Source organism: Hippocampus comes, unplaced genomic scaffold (genome assembly GCF_001891065.2).
Source record: "Hippocampus comes isolate QL1 unplaced genomic scaffold, H_comes_QL1_v1.1 scaffold82, whole genome shotgun sequence".
NCBI lineage: Eukaryota > Metazoa > Chordata > Actinopteri > Syngnathiformes > Syngnathidae > Hippocampus > Hippocampus comes.
In genome coordinates this window covers 1,943,521-1,967,129 of record NW_017805135.1, presented here as the reverse complement: position 1 = coordinate 1,967,129, position 23,609 = coordinate 1,943,521, and the positions used below count along the sequence as shown (strand labels likewise).

The 23,609-nt window shown below is 42.9% G+C and overlaps 1 long non-coding RNA gene across 1 annotated transcript in view; it reads right to left on the bottom strand.

The window, feature by feature from the left end:
• LOC109514015 (uncharacterized) overlaps positions 1-18,637 on the bottom strand; it is a 29,182-nt gene extending 10,545 nt beyond the window's left edge. The window contains exons 1-2 of the long non-coding RNA XR_002167913.1: positions 17,981-18,637; positions 12,361-12,493 (exon numbers count right to left, since the gene is read on the bottom strand). This is a non-coding gene — a long non-coding RNA (uncharacterized LOC109514015). The remainder of the gene's footprint in view (positions 1-12,360; positions 12,494-17,980) is intronic.
• Positions 18,638-23,609: the final 4,972 nt, after the last annotated feature.

Here is a 23,609-nt window from a genome sequence, read left to right as displayed (position 1 = left end):
GCCCCAACCCCTTCGGACCTGTAGGTGCCTCCCCGGCCGATGAAGCTAAGCGCATGTGACTGGCTTGAGATTCGAGGCGGACAGCGGCACACCTCGGCTGGCCTGAATGCATTCTATAATTATCTGCCACACCTTGTAGCAGGAAGTACACCCCGCTGAGAATCTGCCTCGGTGTCAGGCAAATGGCTTTCATAGTGACAAGGTAGTGGAGCGGCTCCAAAGGGGATGAAATAAGATTTAGATAGAATTCCGGGGAGAGGAGAGAGGTCGTGGGGAGGGAAAAGAGGCTTTGACTGGAGGAAAAGAGAAAAAAAAATCCAGTTGATTTGCTTTTCTTTTTGAATGTGAAATCACTTGTCTTCGACGACTTGTTTGCAGCAGTGCGGTCTCTGAGAACTGTTTCACATACGTATTGCACTCTTCTTTACAAACTCAAACATTATACAGTGGCGGCCCGCCCTCATGTGACTCCTTCCTGCATATTGTTCAGCATTCGCAAGTTCACAGCTTTGCAGGGCTATTTGGGAATGTCGCCTCCGTGATTTGCTTAAGCGAGCACCTATTCGAGGTGTGGTGCTCAGGCTAAAGCATTGACTAAAATATCGGTTCTCGATTTGGCATATTCTTCTGGCAACGTCGGTCCATGGTACTATGTTGAAGTGAGTTGAGGAACTTCATTTTGACATAAGTAGCTCTTTGACATAATGCGCCGGTAATTCTAAGCCTTTCGGGGTGATGTCAAGTACTGGTGAATTTTGGCTATTTGCAGATGACTGTAAATTGAAACTTGATTGATGAGTTTGCTTTCTTGTGATTCCCTGAACTCATACGTAGCTGCAGTTGCACATTTCTGACCTTTGCTTCACATTTGAGTTGCATTGTTCATTACACATTTGATACTTCATTCTATGCTTTTTTTTTATCGTTCGTGTAATGACAACTGACTTGTTCCGTGCGCGCTAAACTGAAATGGAGCTCCTGCATTCCATTTTGCGGCAAAAGCATTCGCTTGAAGTACCCTTTAAGGCCGATAAAGTGGTGCGGATCACATAAACATCATCAATAATTATTTTTGATGCGTCAGGAGCATCAGCTGCTTTGGGCTGATTGATTTGTCAGTGCGGAAAGAGCCAATCAGCAAAGAGTGGCCAAATTGGTGTGCGGGAACATCGAAGAGATCAGACAATTTGAAGCCAATCGATGAAAATATTCTCTGATTTGCGGGCGTTTCGATTGGTCGCCGTAAATCAGGCATCATCGCGAGCGGCCAAGTTAGTTGGCAATAAAACAAAAGTGGCTGACAGGCAAACTATAAGAGATGAATTAAAGGTGCGCGAGAGGAAGTGCCGCCTGGCGTGGTAATGAGATAGAATTACAGGCCGCGCGTTCCCACTTGCTTTTCCCTTGCAGGAGCTGTCAACAACTAATGGGCTGCGGCAAGTGCCGCTATCCGTCATCCTGCTTCCCGTCCCACATATTTACGCACTTATTTATCGCCTTGATGCAATATCATCATTTTTAATGTTAAACAACCTCCATTTCCCCGCGGCCGCGCGGCCCTTCATCACGGGGGCCGAATATGGACGCGGGCAGGATACGGCCCTGGCTGAATCAACATTCATTAACGGTTGAAGGGCCGCACCTTGATAAACAAGCCAACTTCAAAGTGGCTCGTTTTTCTTGATTTGGCTTTATTTATTTTGATAAGAGGTGAGCTCGAAGGACACTTTTTTTTTTTAAAGGCGGGAAAACAGCTTGCTCATCATTGAAGTGAGTGTATCTCTTGATGTGGACTTCCGTTATCACCGCTGTCCACTAAAACACACATTCAAACGCACACTCTGGCCATGTTGAGTACAATAAAAACATGTACAGTAAGCTCCATATTTTGAGTCCAATATAAAGCGTCTCATGAAAACTAGGTATCTCCAAATTTTGTGGTATATATTGGCGGTCAACAATCAAAAAACATGTCGTGTACGTCAAAATTTTGAGTGACAATGAATCTCCATCCACTTTAAAGCAGAGAGAACATCTCCAAAGTCTAACACTAATAAAATTACACGTATCTTCAAAATTTCATTAAAAAAAAAATCTCCAACAATGTCTCCTGCTTAGCACTGTTGCATAAAAAAGTTAATAATTGAAGTTCGAATAAAAAACATGTATCGCCAAATTTTCAGTAGTATTTTCACACTGTCTCATATAAAATATACATCTCCATATTTTGCGTTCCATATTCTGCCAGTGTGCCATAAAAAGCATTCTCCACATTTTGAGCCACATATAGCTGCAGCCCCAAAATGACTGAATTTTAATATCTACAATGAGAAAGACTTTTGTAAGTGACTTGACTCCTTCTTGGCCAGGAATCAAGGCCCCACACTCAGTCTTAATGGAGCGGGACGAGAGTAATGATGGTGATGCGAACCTGCACAAGTGCTTTTGATTCCATCATCATCCACAGGGGAGGGGGGGGGCAGCTTTATCAGCAGGACGTAGCTAAAGTGCCTGTCGTTTCATCATCCGCAATGTCAACGAGAACAGCACTCAGCAGCCCGAATTCCACCAAGGTTGAAACGTGTATAAGCGTTACGTTAGTTGGCAAATCACTTCTTGGTTTATTCAACCAAGAAACAACATCAAAAAAGCCACAAAAAAAAACAAAAACAAACCTTAATGTAGTGAAATGAGAAAATGCTAAATTAGCTAATGTTAGCAAACGGAAAAAAATACACCCTCACTGAATGTGTTTTCTCAGATCAGGCATTTTTTTTTGGAAGGCCAGAAGCTGGAGGTTATGACGCAAGATCTCAATCAATCAAGACCTCAACCAAGATTGACGTCATGTCTCTCCGTTTACGTCTTTTTTGTTGTGTTGCTATTTGTGGAGGTTGACTAAATAGGGAGGAGAAAGTACAGTTTTCAAGTGCCGTCAGTAAAAGTAAACAGCTATCGGAAAAGTAAATACTCGAAGTACAAATGCTGGAAAATTCAAGTAAAGCGCAGGAACCAAGTACTTGAAATTCGTTACTTCCCACCATTGGCGATGAGTAGCATTAGCGTGTTAGCGGTACAGTACCACCTCGCCTGACTTTGCTTACCCTTGGAAAGCTTTGCGCGCCCTATGATCTAACATCTGAAGAGCTGATAAAAACCCTTCTGCTGCCTCAAAGCGGCTGCCGGGCTTAACATTGTCAAAAAGCCTTTTTTTTTTTTTTTTTTAAATTCTCTAGCCGTTTCGACCTCCTGTGTATATTTTATTGAGCTCCTCTCATCCCACAACGCTGCCAAAATGTATTTCCGAGCTCATTAACACATGACATGCATGTAAGGGGGGAAAAAGTGTGTGTGTGTGTGTGTGTGTGTGTGTGTGTGTGTGTGTGTGTGTGTGTGTGTGTGTGTGTGTGTGCGTGTGTATTTGGGGAGCAGCAGCAGCAGCAAAATCGTTTTTTTTTTTTTTCTTTTTTGATATGCAGCAAGCTTTTCATCTTTTTTTTTTTCCTACTGGAGGATTAAGGGAAGTTAATGAATTATCCTCGTCGGGAGCGGAGAGACAGTGTGTGCACACTGCACTATCCCACGTCTCATAACACCCGAGCTGTTTGAATGTATCGAACCGAGAGTGGGCCTTGAATTTTTTCCCACACCGATCATGCACCGACCCACTTCAAGTCGGTCACCCTTGCCTGCCTTCGGAAACAACGACGTGAAGACTTTTGAAAACCTCCCCCTCAAAACGCCATTAAAGGAGGCCGTCATCCCCTTGGTGGGCGATCGTACACTCGCGATCTTTAAAAGGAAAACGGATGAATATGGCCGGAGGTCGTCCGCCTCATATTTGCACGAGCGCCATCAAATGCACCAGCACAAACCGTCATAATGCGCCGAGACCTTTACTATTTTGAAAATGAGCCCTCAAGTGCGCCGCGGGAACTCAAATTCATCCCCGTAGATGTTTCTCTTCACTTTTCTATCATATAAAGCAAATAGCAAAAAAGAAAAAAAAATGTGAATTGAATGTAGGGGAAAATTAAAGCTGAAGGACAGGGAAGACTGATAGATGGAGGTCAAACGGCTCAGCCAAACCGACGCTAGCTTCGTCGAGGTACATGCAGAGCAACAATCGGGACAATTTCAATTTGAGCATTTTTTTTCTCCCTTGTGATCAAAGTCAGCAAACATCCGATTGGCAGGTGTCTGTGAAAGATTACACTGAGCAATTATCCTGTGGTGTGATGGCTCAGACATCATTTAGATGGCCAGACAATTGTAAATCTTAAATCTGTTCAAAAAGTATAATTGCAAGTTCACATCTGTGTTTTCAACACAGGTTCTGCACAAACATGCCAATGTATTTTTTTTCTTATCACATAAAAAATAAAATAAAATGTTGAAGCAGAATACACATACACCATCAAATTTTATGCTGGGTTTGGAATCAACGATTTTCACAGTCTCAGACTAAAAAAAATTGAAAGTCAGAATTAAGTTTTAGAGTTGAACTGGCATCAAAGCGCACGCCAGAAAACAGTCAGGTGTGGCAGTCATCCATGTGAAACCTGTGCAATAGCCTAGCCTATTGGACTCTTTGTATTTCCTGGCAGTCCGGATGCCCTGTGGCACCGTTGCCTCTCAAAAGTCAGTCCCTGATTGCAAATAAAGTCATCATTATGTGTGTGGTGTGCTGTGTTGGTCGCTCATATCAATGAAACCACATATTGTAAGAACAGTAAATATGCACTTAATCAGTTGGTACATGCATTTGTATGCAAAACTAAAAAAAAAAAAAAAAAAAAAAAAAGTTGGATTTCAGTACAACACTTGGCGCCTTCCATTTTTCATCGTTTTGAGTTCTGTAGGAGTTTAGGTGGCGGTGGTGGTTATGGATTTTAAAACGATTCCTGAATTTGAGGGGACAAAAGAAACACATCTTGAAAAGGTTGATGCTAGTCGGATAAGAGGGAGTTATTTGTTCTTGTTAATGAGGCCAAGCATGCAGCGCTTACTCAAGAGGGGTTTTGAGTAGCCTTCATGCTTCAGAAGCCTGGGAAAGTGACACCGAAACCTGACAATAACGTGAAGAGTCAATATTAAATCAGATCTTTTTTTTTATCTTAATAATGACATAGTTGGCAAAAAACATCCTTTAAACTTATCCCAGGACTGAATTACCTTCGTCGACATGAATTCTTCAATCCTAACCGGTCTTTGCATACAAAGCAGAAATTGTCATGTTCTGTAAATTGAGGGTGTCTGGTGAGAGCACATTTCACCTTTTTCGGTCAAGATGGTGCTCACAATGCAGTTCCATTTGGGTTAGCTATGCGCAGTTCATAAAGGTGATTTCCAGTGTCCTGTGGCAAAACTTTTAAGTCAATATTAATTGGTGATAGCGTTGCTGAATTAATGCAAGTCATGATCAAAACGTCCTCAGAAATGACACCGACGGTGTGGTGATGTCTCCTTGTGAGTGTGTGTGTTTAAAAGATAATAGAAGCCATTGATTTGTTTTGGAAAAAAAAAAAAGGGTGAAAATGAAGCGCCTCACGCTGCTTCATCAGGAGAGTAGAAGTATTGATCCGTGTTTTTTAATGAAGGATCATTTCGATATGTCTGGTCAAGAAAATCACATGATCACATCCTGGACAAGAAAGAGCATTCAAATGTGATGAGTGACATTCGGAAAGCAATCATAAAATGCTTTCAGGCGGCATATCGTGCCAAAGAATACAGACGTTATTCCAAAAAAAAAATTTTTTCATTCAACAATGTCTTGGCAGTAACGCTCATTGCAAAATTGTTATTAACTGTGAAATAACTAGCGTAAAAAGAAATACCTTATTTTCCGGATTATAAAGTGCACTGGAGTATAAATCGCATTTTTGGGAGAAATGTATTCGATAAAATCCAACACCAAGAAAAGACATGTCATCTTGAAAGGCAATTTTAAATAAAAATAAAATAAAAGGCTGAATACGTGTATGATATGCTAACGTTACATGACGCATAAAAAACAAATGGAGAACGTGCCTGGTATGTTCACGTAACATATTAAGAGTTATTCAGAGCTAGAAGATGGGGCGCTTCCTCTTCTACGTCAAATTCACCGTCAACTTATCAACACACGCCTAGACCGCCTTCTTGCGGTTTAATGTGAAAATAACATGTGAAATGATATCATAATGTGTTAATAATTTCACACATGAATCGTTCTGGAGTATAAATCGCACCACCAGCCAAAGTATGAAGAAAAAAAAAACATTTATAATCCGGAATATACGGTACATCAGCAAACAAAAACAGATAATATCACCTTCACTTGGCTGATTTCTTACTACTGGGGCATGTGTCTGTATCCTTTCATTTTAAAAATCCTTTTTTTTGTGTGTGCGTTTGTGTATAAGCCCTTCTCAGGATAGGCAGTGGAATTTAGCATTAGCAATTATCTGAGAGATTTAGTTTTTTTTCAATTGGCTGATGTCGCATCTGCCCCTATTCGTGTCAACGTGAAATGAAATATGTCTTAAGATATGGGTGTAGATGCAGAGTCCTGCTAATATAAAAAAGCACGGGAGAAGAACAACATCACGACAGATGAAAACTTTCGATTCTATGACAAGCAAGCTGCAGCTTCATTTATCCTGCGATATTCGGCTTTCAAATAAATGTTCGTGTCACACTTTCTCTTAACGCCTCGCTCATAAAGGACAAAAGTGGTCCATAAATGGCGTCAGAAGGGAGGCGCTACCCACAATGCACTGCAGAAGGCGGCGATCAAACGTGTGGCGGCGTCCATTTTTAATATGCGCGAGTCCTATTAGGCGCTTTTAAGTGTGTTTTGATAATTGTGCTTTTGTACTTTTATGGCCCTCCGGTCTATTCCCACTTCAATTTCCCCTTTTATCGGACGTTTGAAATATTGATCCCTGACAGATAAAAGCAAACGCCATAATCTTACCCGGGTGAGCGGAATACACGCGGGACCACCACCACCAGCCCCAACCCCCACTTCAAAACCTTTATTACCTTGATTCGTCAACACAATTTGCTTACTGCTCTGGGATGTTTATGTCAGTGTTTGATTCCTACCCCCCCTCCCTCCTTCCTTCCGTCCCTCATGACATTTTGCAAAAAAATGCAGCACAAAAGGGGGGTGCGGGGGGGCTCCCGAGGTGCTTCCCATGATTGCTGCTGCTTAAACCGCTGTCAGCGCTGTCACGGATAACAGTGATTTATCTCCATAGCACTTTATGGAAGTTGGTGTTTTGTGTAAAAAAAAAAAAAAAAAGAAATTGTGGGAGCGGGGGCTGAAAATGCTACACCCCAATCATTCATGTTTTGATTTTTATATAAAGCACACACTCACCAAAAAAAGGTGGTGTAAATAACACCTGGATGGAGTAACTTTTCGTCATCTTTATTGACACAGAGAGCAGCCCACTGCCAAAGGCCCGTAGGCGGCGCTATTGCTACCGTCAAAACGTTAAGCCCGCTATGATGCCCGGATGCTCTCGACATCAGAGGGAAATGATCCAATTTCATTTCATCGGTCGTAAAATGATTGAGTGATCGGGAACAAATGATTTATCTTTCCATATCTATTTATGACAGCTTTCTATAGCGATGGGCGGAACAACGAACACACCACTGTGTGTGTGGCAGAAGGTACAAGGAAGCGGTGTATCCACCTGTTGAACCGAACATGAATGTTTTTGGAATGTGGCAGGAAGACAGACTGCCTCGAGAAAACCCTCACAGGCATGTGGTAGAGATTCAAACGCTGAAGTTTCGAACTGCGAGGCAAGTGTGCGAACCACTTGTCCACTGTGTTGCTATTCGAAGAGATTGAGATGCGAGTTCCTACTGGCGATCTTGCGAGAACATCAAACAGTTAAAAAAAAAGCAAAATACAGAAGGGGAACTTTATATTTAAAAAGTTTAAAGGGTTTTTGCTCGTCAACCTTTAAATTTTAGAGATTGAGCGTGATGAATTGCTTGGGCGCTCATCCGCAAGCATATTAGCCAAACTGTCAGCTCGAGTGTCGAGTCCTCTGAGCAAAAGGAACCTTTTTTTCTTTTTTTTGGTGTGTTTTTCCCTTTTTCAGCTTTGCAAACACTATTTGAGATTTAGTGCAAACATTTGAGCGTCGGGCCCCGCTGTATTGACTGCCCTTTGACAAGCGTAATCCTTTTCTTCTCTGCAGTCACTTCCACCGCGCGATCAATCAAGGGCGTCAATGATGCCCCCCGCGGGCCGCTATGAAGTGCAAGACGCCGAGAGTTCGATCAGCGGCAGCCAGCCACCTTGCCGACTTTCGCCATAATATCGTGATTGATTCATCTTCAAAGATATCTTAAGTGGTTATCTGGATGGGCTGTTTTGTTTAGTTTTTTTTTTTTTTTTTTGGTCGACTGCAGTCCTTTTCATTACCCCCACTCGCCATCCTTTAAAACTGCAACACGCATCAAAACTGGAGATAAATACACTGCTTTTACTCGTTTTATATATTGGCTGGATGGATGATTTATTACTGCGCTTTCAACTTTGAGAGACGATAAAGCAGAAAGGAAGTAGTCTTTGAACGCCGATTGGGTTTCACCACTGGAAAGTAGATGACAATAGAAAAGATTCATCTGCTAATAAACGTACTCTACCCTTATACTTAAAAAAAAAAATAAAAAAATAGACACAGGGTTCAAATAGAGGAGAGTTGACCTTTTTTCCCCGAAAATGTCTGCTTTGTATTGCAAAAAAACAAACAGATTAAAAAGAATGGAACGTCAAACGTCATTTTTTTTATTGTCATGGTGCCTGCTTTTTTTTTTTCTTGCCATGACAAAAAGACATTTATTGAACAATATGTCTATTAGTGTGGCTCTCGGCATACCTAATAAAGCCTCCGCCAAGAATCCAAATGATTCTGCCGCTACCTGACATTTAATGCGACTGTCACGCGTGTCAAGCGAGTAACACAGCCGCCATTCTGGTGCTCTTTTTGTGTCAGCGAATATGAACGGGATGAGCGCATTGCAAGGTACAAGTGAAGCGCACACCAAGGCGTCGCGCGGTATGAAGGAAAGTGTAGTCATTACAGCAACAGGCGACGATGTCACTGACCTCCAGATTGCACTATCTTGTCTCCTTTGTGTCATCCCATTGCGCCGTGCTCATTGAGTGAAATTGTATCTTTTCACTTGGCCTCTCTTAAAAAATGTCCGCGCTATTGAGAGCCACTGAAGCATAAACCTTTTTTTTTTTTTTTTTTTTTTTTGGGGGGGCAGGGGGGGATGTCTTTTCTCCCCCCTCCCAAGCTGCCCCACTCTGTCTTACTGGGAGGTATTTCATGAACAGCTGGGTCCCGGGAGAGGAGAGGTTAGTGAAAGAGGCGCACTGTGTATAATTCAATAATTATCAGGTGTGCATGGGCTGCGTGTGTGTGTGTGTGTGTGTGTGTGTGGGGGGGGGGGGTCTACCCCAAGACCCCCACTATTGGCAGGTGTCAGGTGACAGACAGGCTGTGTCACTGGCTTTCTATTGGAGCGGTCACACTTGCTCCCGACATTAACATAAGCCGATGAGAAACACTTGGGCTTAGCGTCTGCTCGAGACAACTCGAACCTCATTGGGCAATTCTAAAAATGAAGCCAAAAAAATTGCAACAAAGAACGGACTTACACGCACGCGTCACAATATTTGGTATGCGTTCACAATCTGAGGGGTTGTATCATCGATTAATAAATAATGGTCAATTCCGAATGAGAATGTCAGAGGTAATTCATTTAACGAGATGAGAAATATTGTATTTTGTATTTTATTACAGTTTTCAGTGCAAGTCACGGTCTTCTGAGGAAAAATTCGTTCGATAGCGATATTGCTACATATTATGCGGGCAATCACCGTTTACCGAAGTGGTGAACGATTGTGCAGTTCTGTTTATTTTTATATTGACCAGCTTAGCCATATTTGGGAGTGCAACACGGAGGCATTTTCCGTTGGCCGTTCCGTTGCTGTTAGCACTCTGAAATCACTCCGCCAGCACCTCCTCGCATATTTGGATATGTCTTTTTTGGCGTCACTGCGACACCACTCTCGAGTTCAACATTTTTCAACTCGAGGGCGCGCGGCATCACAGCAAACATCGTTTATGACACAGCTTTCCGTCATCGCGCCCTCACAGCGCACACACAATAAACGGGTTCATCAACTGCGCGCTGCTCGTTGTATGAGCGTGAAAAGGCATTCAGGAAGAATTCACGTTGCTTCTCATAAATATTAAGGCTGTAAATGTTTCTACATATTGCTGATAGATACTACAATGCTACATATTTTGTGATTGTTCAGTCGACATAACAGGTTAGCGTATTGTTAATTTTCAATATTTGCATTATGTTTGATTGCGATATCGTTGCATATTTTGCGCTCAGTCAGCTGTTAACTGAGTTATTTATATTGACTTTTTTATCTATAGGAATGATTGTTTGACAGAAATATTGCTGCATATTTTCAATTCACTCAGTCATGGTACATCCTACATTAGTGGCTGTGAACTGTCGAGTTTCCACCCCATCCGTTGCATCGCATCAGCCGAGTTATTCTTACAACAGAGTTCGCTTAAGTGTGTCAGCCTCCGACTTCCCCAATTTCACACGAGTTAACCTCCTAAATGTGCTCTCCACATGCTTGATTCATCCCATTTCAGGAAGTCGGAATGGCCGCCCAGGTCTAAAAAGTGGCGTTCAAAGAAGGTCACGCTTTGTGCTACCTTTAGTATGTTAATTGCCATTCTCCTGCACAGCGGGCATCCTGTTTGAGATGGAGAGGACGTGTGAAGTCGGGGCGAACAACAAGGCACTAGCCACTTGCAACTTATTGGTCCCTATTTTCGTGCCCAGCGCAAGCGCGCTCTAGCTGTGTGCATCGATAGTGTTTTATTTCTTTTGGTATTTTTGTAGACAGGCGCAGTTCGAAATGGCTTTGCACTGTTGTGGGAGTGAGCGCTGCCGACTTGATTCCCTGCCAATCAAAGCGGCACCCCTCATTCTCCTGGAATTCTGCACAGCAGAGGTGTGGAGTCTACATGGCGAAAGCATATTGGACTTGCTGGAGGAAGTGCGGAAGATTACAATCACACACACCTGTGTTGCGTGGTGCTTTTGAAAAATACATTAATGATGATGATAGTAATAATAAATGCATTCATTTCAGTGAATTGATTCCTACAATGGTTCGAAGGGTTTGATGCATGCTGATGTCATTTATGAAGGAAATACATGCGCCACACATAACAGCGGAGCGCAGATTGATTGCACCTGTATCAAGTCCACCAAAATCACATTACACCACCTGCGCCACAACTTAGACCTGGTTTTACCTGGTCGAAAGTCTACTCTACTTTCTGTCATCAAACCGTCAGGTGAGCCGGTGATGTGTAAACAGAAAAAGGCCTCGGTCTACCAGAATGCCAAACGATGCGTAGCACTGGCTACCAAATAGCCAAACACGGCAAGCTGGACTTGCATTGGCAGAAAATGAGGACGGGCCAGTTTTTACGCCAAGCGCACGTGCACCTGCCTACGAACATAGGGCCCACAATTTGGTTGGCATACCTGTATCTATCATGATTAGACCCACAAAACAGTCTCAAGTAACCATGCCGGAAAAGATACAGGATGTCTGCCATTTTGGTTTGAATCGGCCATTTTCGGGCAACCTTTTGGCCATTCAAAACTGAACTCCTGTAGATTTTGTCCAATTGTTAACAAATTCGTGTACAAGACTGATGGACAACTCTAAACTGCCAAAAAGAAGTTAGTTTTCATTATTGTGTTGAGAATACCTAGGAGTGAAGTTTGATGACTTGCCATGAAACATGACTTTTTGAAAATTCAGCCCGCAATGCTAGTTAACTAAAACTAGCAACATCAAATTTGGTTGGCATGTCTATCATGAGTAGGCCCAGAAACAAAGTCTCATGAGGGCATGCCTGAAAAGACGCAGCAAGTCAGCCATTTCGGTTCAAAGCCATCTATTTAGGGGTCTTTTGAAGAGGAACTAGTCAGAGAGTTTTTTTGCAAGCAAACGGTTTGATGTTAACGCAGCTTCACCAGCACACTCTAAACTGCCCCTCTTCAAGTATCGAGCACCTGTTGTAACAAATGAATGCATGACTTCACTCTTCAAAGTACATTCACAGGTAAGTGGTCCACTCCGCATTTGCCGTATATGCTGCTCACACAATGTTGTACACCAGAATTTTAGGCTGACCTGCAACACCCTCCGCGACATGTTTAGCATTGTTCATTGTCATTAAATTCTATATAGAAAATAGTTGAGCGAGTTTGTTGTGGTCTACTCACGTCTGTGAATGAGCATGAGCATCATGTAGCAGGGAGGAGGAGAGATGCCAGTGCTTGGGGGAGGTATCAGCGGTGAGAAGTGTGAGCCTGGCTCTGTCTGCCTGGGTGGTGGATCTTTTCCAGCTGTGCCCATCTGAGGAGAAAAGCAGACGTTAGCTTGCGGCCTCCACGGTCAACTGCTTCTCTGCAAGAGGTCACTGTGATCACAGACTTGTGATGGAGCCTATGGAGCACTCCTGCCTGCTTTGTAAACACGACTTGTTTGGTTTGTTAAGAGACACTTTTCGGGAAGTTGGAGTGGGAAAGCAGTGTGATGGTGTCTGTAAACTATACTGTACTAAAGGACTATCAGGGAGGTATACGCACGCCGCTTCAGCTTGTTAAACGCTTGTTGATGCCTCAGTAATATTACAAAGATGGAAAAAACACACTGTAGTGATATGAGGGTGGGGGGTTATGACAATAAACTACGTAATAAATAGTAATAGAATATTTTTTTCAAAAAGTAACTTTCAATTTCCTGATACTGAAGTCATATTAGGAGCAAAATGTCACAAGTTGAAAAGTTCAAATTTGAGCAGAATCAAGATCATGATTTCTCTTCTTGAGAAGCTCTTTTATATTTAGTGAAATCAGTTAAAGAAAAGCCCGACAATGAGTCAGTTGTGCAGTCCCAACCGAGGTGTCGCTTCGGTCCCCTGGAGCCGCAGCAGAGCCCGAGGAGACGCGCTATTGATCGGCGGGGGCCAAGAAAGCGAGCCACCATTAAAGTCGTGACAGTGGAACTGCGCCTCATCGATCCTGTCCTATTATTAATGGAGGAGGGCTCCACCACTGCGCCCCCTTGATGCTTCCCACGCTGACAGTCAGACAGATTACACCTAACACAATTATGATTGATATTATCACATTACGCCTGCCATAACAAGATCCCTTGTCGAATTCCTCCGCTGGGAACAAGGAAGTCTGGGTAGGGACAGGAACTCAAGTCTTGGAAATACTGTTGTATAAAAGCACAATTGAGAATGTCGAAAAATAAACTCACTCAGACAAACACGCATACACATAGAGGAGTATTTGTGTACTTTAAGGGGCGTGGCCTCGTGAGTGATATCAGCTCTGATTACAGTTCAGGTCGGCCGTTTAGTATGTGGTTAGTTCAGTGTGCGCATCTGCTCCATGCTCCTTGCACGTGCTTTCATTTTGTTTCGTGTGTTCTCTGCAATTCCTGGCAAGGCACGGTCACTACGTGCATGTGACTGACGCCCTCGAAATTACTTAAAAGGTGAATAATTGCCGAGAGATGCCACAAGATGGTGGCATCTCTACATTTGTCTGTAAGAAGCTACTTAGCTCAGGGAAAAAGATTGCTTTGCTGCTATCTCGCGGCATGTTGATGTTTATCAAGTGTGGAAAGGAGCTTTGTTTAGTCAGGCCATAGCCTTGTTTAAGCAAAGACAGAGCTTTACCGCCATCTTCTGGCATCGATAGGCAATTAGAAACCTTTTTGGGTGGGTGTCAATTCCTTGCTGATTTTCGCCCAGCGGCGGCAGGGCTCGGCCCCAACAAATGTTCTTAGTTTGTATAAATCTAAAAGATTAGGTAGAGGGCTAAGATAATATAAACCACTCTTTAGCTTAACATTTTATTGCGCGCCATTCATCACCTCAAAACATCGTATGTCGGCATTGTCGTAAACCAAGGACCCCGTGTCGACTTAGACTGTACCGATCATGAGTGCATAAGTGAGAGGCTAAGTGTAATTGCAAGTACATATTTCCTCGTAAGCCATGAGGAGAACATTAAAGCTCTAATAAGAATGTTAGTTTTGCTAATGAATTGGACATTAAAAAGGAACTACGGCGCAGATGCCGATTTAATCCAATTTGTAGCAATTTGCTGTGACAATTGGAGTCTGAAAAATTCTGGGGGGGAAAAAAAAAAAAACCCTGGCAGTTGTTAGCACTGGGCCATAAATCGCCGTCATCTTAACAAGACAAGACGGGAACCAATGTTAATGTATTTATTTATTTCTTTATTTTTTAGAGCCGACGATCACTGAAAACTGAGTGGAAAATGAATTTGACTGGGGTTGTCGTTACACTTTAGACCTCATAAGGAGTGACTTCTTCCGTCACGCTAATCCAATTGGCAGTCACAATGATCTCCACGGAGGGCACGACTTCTGAGCCGTAAAGGAGGCGCTCCGAGGGCCAGCCTCACATGCAAGCCGGGGCCAATGTATGTCCCTGTAATTGAATAATAAACAATGCCCAAATCGCATTATAGTCATCCTCTGTAATTGCATTAGAGGAAACCACATAATAATAACGTAAAGAAATGGATTGAGAGCCGTATGTTGGTCATGGGCTACAGTGTGTTACTTCGGCAGGACACAATGGACGCTTCACAGTATACACGCAAAACAGGTCAAAGCGTCAATGCAAACATGCGGGATTCAGTGTTGTCTTTGTGCAACTGCAAGCACACTCGTAGCTTTCTTAGTGTCGCCTTAAGGTGTTTATACTGATGCAAGAGAAGCTATTGCTCACCTCAAGGGCTGAAATACAGTCAACTCTCACCAATTTGCGTTTTTTGGTTTTTTTTTTTGGGTGCTCTTTTTGGAATGCCTTAAGATGCCACCAAAGCCCAGGCTAGTCATAAAGTAGCAATTGGTGTCAAGCACAGTATCATCAAGTGATACACGTCGACTCTTCTAAGATCTTTGTATGTGTTTGTGGTAGTTGCGTGGCTCTAAAAAGCTCAGGCGAACAAAAATGATGAACCGCGTCACCCATACACGAGCATGACCATCAGGCTGTAGCCAATTAGAGCACGCAAGGGAATCTGTGGGAGGGGTTTCGATACAGTCGTCACTCAGTATTGCTGCTCGAATGATGGATGTGTAAATGAAAAAATCTCTAGGCTCTATCCGTCCAAACATTTTCTTCAGCAATTCCCTGTTTTGTTTTTGTTTTTTTTAATACCACATCATAATTGACTTTAAAATCCTGTCCAAGCAGGTAAGACCTGCAGTACAAGTATTCATTGAAGAAAAGAAAACAAATCTCACATATATCAAGTGTCTGCAGTAAAAAGCAGGGTGTGTATTACAGCACATTTGCCATAATGGCTTCTCCTCATCGGTGCTATTTGATGACATTTTTCTCCAACATTTATGCTCAACATATGGCACATATTACATTACGCTCATATTGTCTTTTGGCCATATCGCTTTCCTTGTGCTTAACGTGGTGACATATGCTCCATCTTAACAAGTGCTCTTATCACACCAGCAAGTGGAAGACTCTCACTCGCGGCAATTGGCTTTCAGCACGCGGCTTATAAATAAAACAGAAAAGCATGACCCTTCATTGAATTAAGCTACAAGTGTGGATATTTGGACCTGACTTTTATAAACATGGAATGCATCCCCGTAATGAATGGGGGGATCACTGTACATCATTTCATAATAGAGGTTGAATCTTCAGCCTTGTCACAAATACTGGTGGGAAGCAGTACTGTCCAGCTGGATAAAAAGCAGAAACAGCTCTTGCGGGCCCAACAAAAGACACGATGTGGGCATTTCATTGCGCCATTGTGCGATGATGGCTGGCGGCCGCTGTGAATGTATTTATTAGTTTGCAATACATGTCTTTTCCTGTTGTCGCCGAGCCCTGCCAGGATAATGTCGCTTTTTGTCCCCCCCCCCCGCCCAGTGTGAACGGCGCCTCGGCTGCCAGCTGTCAGGCCCGATACCGTCTCATTTGGATTCCCAGCCCGCTCGCTGAATGCCTAATTAGATTTGCCGTTTTCAATGGGCTGATTGCTCTACAAAGGCGCCGACAGCATGTCGCGCTCACGTTTCACAACTGTAACAATTAATAACCATGCTAATTAGCATTGCGCGGCTGCCGCAATTGATTATGATGCCACTCCATCAACACGTGCGGATTGTTATTAATAAAGTGCTCTTTTCCCGATCCGGAGGCCGGTTATTAATTACGTAAATTAGCAGGGTAGCAATGGTAATCGAGCAAAGCGCCAATATTTGATCTAATTTTTAGTGACCGCTCCCACCGGGACAATGTTACACACCCGTCCCCCCGAGCGAAGAAAAATCACCTCATTAGCAAAAGTTTAATCCACATCATAGTTGTTAAACACGGGCCAGCTTTAAGGTCATATCTGAATGTCGCAATCATTCGCTATTGATCGGCTGTAAATGGAATCAATGTCATGTTTGGAGAAAACAATAGCGACTAATGGATGGGCTGGAGAACCAACAACTTTATCGGATAGGAGACGTAACAGTGTGGACTCTTCCACTTTCATAACTCATTATGTCCATAGTGAGAAATGTCAAGACGTGGACAAGCAGCAGCAATAAGCAGCAGCGGCAATTAGGAGAGATGGGATCAAGTCACGTGCGCAAATCTCAGTAAAATGTTATGGATTGTGGGCTTTCTAGTCAAATTCCACGATTAATTTATAATGCACTATAATTTCTACAGGTAAGGCTGCCAATCACAATTAATTTGAGCAATATGTAATCACGATTAATGTAAGATTTAATTTTTTTTTTTTTTTTGCCTTGAGTATCAGTGGCTGGTCTCGGCAGCCTCCGCTATTTACGATACCCAAAATGAAGGCCAATATCAGACCGATAGCGCTATCTTAATTAGTACACATAAACTAAACCGACTAATTAATTAATTTGTTATGTTGATTTTTAAAATATTTTTTATGTATTTGCAATGGATCGCAATGGATTATGCTGATGCTGTTTCTGGAGTTCATGTGAGTCAGCGAACGTCCAATTCAATGAATTAAGTATGATACTAGTAATGCATACTGGTCAAGCTCTATATTTTGAATTTCTGGAAGGAGTTTAGATCAACTGACACATTACATGACAGAGCAGGCAGGCATGTTAAGAAAGCTTTACAACACCCAACTGAAAGATGAGTATAAACATTTATTCTGCCAAAAAGTCTTGCAGATGAAATATTTGATCAGAGAAGACACTTGGATACCCGAAAACACGGAGAGAAATTGCAGGTCACAGTGGCTAAGGTAGCTTTTTTTTGTGTTTAGATTCTAAGTTTGTATGTATATTTAGGAAAAAAAATAAAAAATCTTCCCACTTTCCAACACGGCCTCTTTGCACTTTAACAAATACGCATCACATTTCTATTTCCCCACCTGGCACCACGGCATCCATTTTCATCATCCGGAGTGTGTGATATTTCACACTCATTGTTCACAACACACCGTTTAATATGCAGTGCACCCCCCCCCGACCCCCCTCACTCTCTCCTCCCACAAACGACATCCCCATCCGGCATATGAAATCCTTCCATTCTTGTCTACCAGCGAACAAAAGATGCAGCCAATCATCAGCAAGCCATGGCAGATACAATTTTCTCAGAACAATTTGACCGCGTTAAGAGGAAAATTGCTTTCAATATAGGTGCTTTTCTTTTTGAAAGACAACAACAATAAAAAGATAGAACTGTAATACGTCTGTCAGTTCTCGGAAAGGAGGAGGGCATGCACGGTGGGTGTTTGGCGTTGAGGGGACGGATGGTGGTGGGGCGGGCGGGTACTAGGTGCTTACTTGTAATATCAGCATCTGCGCCAGACAGTCGCGCCAAATGAATCCCACTTTCCGCATAACAGCCAGGCGTCACATGAAAACGACTGCGGACGACAGCGGTTGTCAGGTGCACGCTCGCCAGAGCTGACGGCAAAATGTCATTTATTACACGTTGCGCCTCGCCTCTTGTCAGCTTCTCTTGACTGTATTGACTTGCAAAGCGCCGCGTGTTGCGGCGGGCGGGTCGCGCTGAAGCGGCGCTTCGTGGAATGGCATGATGGGGTGGTGTTTTGTTACCTGCCAATACCCTGTGAACGAGGCGGTCAAACACACAAATACAAAATGAAAACGCTGGCAAGGAGCATGGAGAAGATGCTAGCATTGAACTAACCGCAAAGTCAATGGCCAACCGAAGCTGAAGTCGGAGCTCCTAAATGTCACCCACAAAGCCACGCCCCTTAAAGCCACACACCAACTTCAACGCATGAATACTAGTCTGTGTGTGACTTTTAGCGTAACCCTTTCAGGGACAGCGGTTCCTACAGTGGACAGCTTGTTATCAGGTTATGGGGTGCATGAGAGGGTTAATGATAACCAGTTCATATATGTTATTTTTTTTATAGTCTCTGTTTGCATTAATAAGCAAGAGTACCCATAGAAAAACCATTCAAGCACGAGGAGAACATTTTAGACGGGAGGGACGGACGGGACAGACAGTTTGAGTCTATCCCAGCTGACGTTGTGAAAAAGGAGAGATGGATCAATCACAGAGCACATAGAGACAAACAGCCATTCACACTCACATTTACACAGCAGTGTCCAAACTTTTTCTTCTCACTGCCACAATCGGGGGAGGGGGGATCAAAGATGAGGAAAGTAAGGTCTATTTTTACATTCATCACCTTTAATTTATTGAACAAGCTGAAAGAAGTGGAAGTCAACAGTTTCTTGAAGCTTTTCTCTTTCCTTTGTTGCCCCTTTGTAATAATGAGTGTTTTAAATGTTACGCCCCTAAGAGCATTCTCATACTCATTAAGTGGCTGCCTGCAATAATGAAGGCGCGTGGTGCAGCGAGCGCGGCTCTTTAGGTTGACTGCGTTCTCGCAGATGAAGTGAACGTCGCTCCGATTGAGGGCCCGGCTGACTGGCGTTATTGCGCGGGCCCGCCCTGCTGTCATGCCTGTCAAAGTCACGCGGGGATCACTTTATCATCATTTGTCTGTGCCGTCTGACGACATCAAACGGGGGGGGAGAAGAGCCCTTGGGGAAAGGGTTTTTGAGAGGTACGCAAGGATGAGGACACAGCCGTGCTATAGGTACCAAAACAATCTTACAGTTTGGAGAATGAAGTCATAATAATTTGAGGAAAACTACTCCAATTCTCAAGACTAAAAGCAAACATTGTTGCAAGAACAAGGTTCATGGAATAAAACCATAGATTTGATCATTTGAAGACATTAAATGAATTCACACGAATAAAGTTGAAAGTACAAGAAAAAATAAAACTGTCGACTTACGAGTACAGTCACGGTAATTTCGGGGAATAGGTGGAATTGAAGAATGAAGTCACTGATGAGAAAAGTTCAAATTTAAAGAAGTTGCAATATCACAAGAGAACATTTTACGGACTGTATATATAAATAAATGCATTAACAATCAGAATTTTTAAAATGCAACTACATTTTCTTCTTGTGGGATTTCTGTTTTTACCACAATAGAGGGAATACACTTTTTTCCTCTTTTTTTTGGGGGGGGGGGGTACATTTTGCTGTAGCCTGACCACTTCTTGCTTCCTTCTATTGCCCAAAGAGAAGTCAATCCTCAACTCGACTGATTAATATTTGCTTTCAAAATGACACGACGTGATGTATGAGGGGCTCGCCGTGTATAAACGAACGCTTTCGAGGAGATGAATAGCCTCAGCGGAGGATTGTAAAGTTCAAGCGGCAGATTTGCATATTTATATTACACCTTGCTGATAATCAGCCCGGCCGGACCGGATGAGGCCGGGACACAATCATCAATTTGTCATTGTACGATTGTTACATGACAAAAGTAGTTCTTATTAGCTCGCCGCTACCACTGATATGGTTCAATTCCTTGCCACAATGGTTGCGTTAGTGACTTTATATTAAAAAAAAAAAAAACAATTTAGATGATGACAGTGACACTGAAGAACCTGTCAAGGGATGATTCATTCCAGACGCTGCGCACAAAAGAAAACGAAATGTCTGAACGATATAGCGAGTTCAATTTTTGTGAAGTGACAAGACTATATGCACGTTTTTAGACATGTTTGAGCACACCTAATTCTGTACCAAGCTTTTTTCAGTCAACCATTATACTCACCGATACACAACTTGAGGAGGACAGAGGACCTGAGTTTGACCTGTGTTGTTCGCAGAAGAAGGTTGAAACTTTTGGCCGCCTGTGCACATACAAATCAAATCATCTGTAAGCATTTTTTTAAAGGATATTGTTGTAGACGATACTGTGTTAGGTTTTGGGTGAATATGCATCTCGCCTAAAGCCAGAATTACATATGCCAGCTGTTATGTCACAATCCTGCTGAAATGATACACCTCTGGACTAAATTCGGAACAGAAAATTTACAAATAAAATCTATCTAGAAACAAACACACACACACACATACACACACACACACACACACACACACACACACACACACACACACACACACACACAAACGCTATGTCCATATTTAAAGCAGTAGGCAGCATGCGTCTTACCAATGAGTGCCGATAAGTGTCAAAGGTGGTGGTCAATAAAGGGCAAACGGGTGGATGAAACAAACGCACCTTGCAGCCCTCCCACACCGCACCCCGCAATGTCTTAACACCACAGGTGCTGGGCTCCACCCCCCGGGGGTCATACTTAGAGCTGCGATGGGCAATAAAAGCACTTTGCACCTTAAGTGAAAGATACAACTTTCAAATATTTGATACGCATTACGCCCGTACGCAATTTATGCACATCTGGCTTGCGATGAGCAACAACATCTGCTGGCTGGTGCTCTCAAAAGGCACTTATACAGGTATATGTCTAGAGACTGGTCACAGGCCTTTTTGTTGAAAAGGAAGAACTTGACAAATAAGTTATAATAAATAAGCGCATATTACTCAGTGGTCATTCTAAATTCATGAAAAGGAATATGATACAATTATTTATGATATAGACTCGCCAGAGAGCCCGCAGCTCCACTACTTTGCATTAACATTAGTAGCTGCTTAAGGATAGTGCTAACTATTTGGGCCACAAGCGATAAAAAGTGAACCAGAGAGGGAGAAAGTACCTTTTCATTTCTTACCAAATGGTGAGTCCACAGCTCTGCTTCAAGGACTATTTACTATGACGTACATAGCGAGTATTTTCAAACTTTCCATGTTTGTTTAGCTCATTCCGAATCATGAACACTACTGATTGGGAATCATTTTGACTCATGATGGACCAGCAAAGAAGGTTCCTTTTCTGTCAAAAGTCACTTTCAAATGTTCAAGTACTGTCCGAAAGGCAAGTATCCTGTTGATTTTTCACCCATCTAAGGAGGTTCCGATGCAGTCTTACTTGGCACGCATTGTCAGGAAAGAGGTGTGTTAAGGTGTTTGACGGACAATGGTTGTACAGGCTGTTTATCATAAATACAGCCTTAGCCCAGAGAGGTCCATCTGCTTTGATTTTATTTAGTGATTCCCCCCAGGGACTCTCGAGCTGGAGCGAGAATAACAATACTCGGGGCCCATCTGCTTAGGCAGAAGCGGCCCGGCTAAATTACGGCACGCTACGAGCGGCGGGCATATGCCGTGGCATAAAGCTACAAGAGGGCATTGTGTGCCAGCTGTTGTGTTGACAAATACTTATCTGGCACTTCTGAAGTCAGCGCTAAGCTAAGCTGCTAGGTGTGGCGCGGGGTGGCGGGCATGGTGTTTTTCTGCATGCATAATACATGCTAATTTAACAGAGGGTATCACTTTGTAAGAGATTGTCTAGGGATTTGGGTCATGAGATCTACATTATTAATCAGAATTTGTGATCAAAACAAGACTATTGTAAAACACTGCACTTTTGTTGATTAAAGTCTCGAACTTTGAGGACACTTAAATGCGCGCACACACACACGCACGCACGCACGCACGCGCGTGCGCACGCTATCATGACAAGTTAAATACAGCAAAGTGGTAAACTGAATTATGAGCTGATTGACTTAAAAAACGTCCCCTTTTGTTACCGGAAATCAGCACGCTTGTCTTTTCCCATGGGAATAACAAGTACGACAGGGTGGATGGTGGACCCTTCCATTCTCCACCGATGTGAGAAACGCAGCAAGGAACCCGCACGGCTTAATCTTTTCTTATCCTTCTCAAAGAATAACAACCTCTGCTTATATTGTTCTTGTGCATTTACAAGACGGCGGATGATCCCGCTAAACAGGCTTTGACCCCACTCATCCTATTACCAATGAGCTTGACAAGTACTTGCTTTTGTTGTTTGTGGCCCGAGGTACACTGCAGTCTCCCCAGCAATCGAAATTTGCAAATTAATTTGGAACAGCCTTGCCAGAATCCAGACCCAAAACTAAAAGAAAATCACGTGGGGTGACATGATGAAGTCAGTATTGTATTTCTAGCCATTCGTTCAATAAACTAGGTGAACACAATCCCTCATGGGCGTCTTCAGAACATAACCGCCAATGTGTATGAGATATTTCGCCAGGATTTACTTAACTATGACTGGACCTAGGCCCGTGGTGCTGAGCGGCCTGTCCGGCCGGGGCGAGCAAATGCACTTTTCTCAAGGAGCTCATGAAAGAAGACAATGGTGCCTTTGACTGCAGCGTCTCGCATACAACAAGAAACGCACGAGCTGGAGAAGAGAATGGCAATGATTACCATTACGTCACACGGGAAGACACGCAGGCCTCCATCCTTAAAGGCGAATTCTGAGCTTGCTCGGTGACTCTTATGGTATGCAGTCAGCAAAAATTTTCCTCCACCCTGGAGGTAACTGAACTCATTCCAACACGTTGACCAACTGGTCATTCATGCTTACTTATTTGGCTGTTTGTCCTCATGACATTGTGCTTTGCGTCATTAATTAATGTGAAATCGTGTGATGGTTAAAAAACAAAACATTAATTTCAAAGAGAGTGTGCCAAGTCAACTGAATGTAGATATGTATTCCATTTTATGCTGTTTTTTTTACTTTGTGTTGACCTTGATTTAAAAAACAAGAAGTTTTCGGATTACCTCTCATGTCAGAGATTAGACAGTATATATTTATAACAAACATGGCCTGGTGATCATGTCATGTGTATTTACTTTGGTTTCTGCTGACAATTCTAACTAAAGGAAATATGAGTCTTGTGTGGCAGCATGGCTCAGTGGGAGTGGTTGTTTCACACACACACACACACACACACACACACACACACACACACACACACAGACAAAACACAAAGAGCCAAGGCAGCCCATGTTCTCATGACATGTTGGGGAAAAGAAAACAATTAGTTTTCTGCAAATGAAAAGGCAAAAACCTTGATGTAAGAGACATTCACCCCCCCCACACTCCCAAAAAACACTTTAGAAGCTGTTTTGTAAGGAAGTTTAGTGATAAACTCACCTCTAGTAT